An 830-nucleotide genomic window follows, 5' to 3' on the forward strand; every position below is an offset into this window, starting at 1 on the left:
ATATGTATGTATGTATGTGTGTGTGTGTGTGTGTGTGTGTGTGTGTGTGTGTCTACGTGTGTACGTATGTATGTATGTATGTATGTTACAAATGGCAATAATAACGAAAGTTACATTTTCTTGAAGGAATCCTTGAATCCCTTCAAGAAAGATGTAACCTTTGTTATTATTAAAACAAAAAACTCGAAGAGATTCTACCCCTTACAGCTTAAATTCTTAACATTGGATTTAACCAAAATGCTTTGAATTATGCATTACAAAGGGGCCAGAATTGAAACGTAGGTTTTTTGAGTCTTCTATTGTTTTATAAAAAAATTATTTGTATTTATATCTTAACAACAAGCTATGATACAAATAAGTTAACTATACATCCTCAACTCACCATTTTCTTACATTAATAATTTTACCTATTATAATAATCCATAACACATTGTGGTAATTTTCTTCTAATGTGATGGAGATTAAACCAGTGAAATTTTTGATTTATTAATCACTAATGAGGATAAGATATCTTTGAATTGACTATATATATATAATAATAATAATACAAATGATATATGAACATATGCATGTATACATATATATATATATATATCTGTAAAAATATGTGACACTTATTCGGTAGCCATGATAAAACTCCGAGTTTCGGATGCCCGGGTGGGAACCCACGCCAACAGCTCTTCAGTTATCCGGCCTTTGAAATTTCCTGTGAAAAATGACCGTTAAACAAAGGGAAATTACTGTGTGGTTGACCGTTATTAAGACAAAAGATCTATAGATCGCTAAGTAAAGGGAGAGGTTAAAGGTAAGGGAGTAGAAAAGTCTATATA

Source organism: Octopus bimaculoides, chromosome 1, assembly GCF_001194135.2.
Source record: "Octopus bimaculoides isolate UCB-OBI-ISO-001 chromosome 1, ASM119413v2, whole genome shotgun sequence".
In the NCBI taxonomy this organism is placed as follows: domain Eukaryota; kingdom Metazoa; phylum Mollusca; class Cephalopoda; order Octopoda; family Octopodidae; genus Octopus; species Octopus bimaculoides.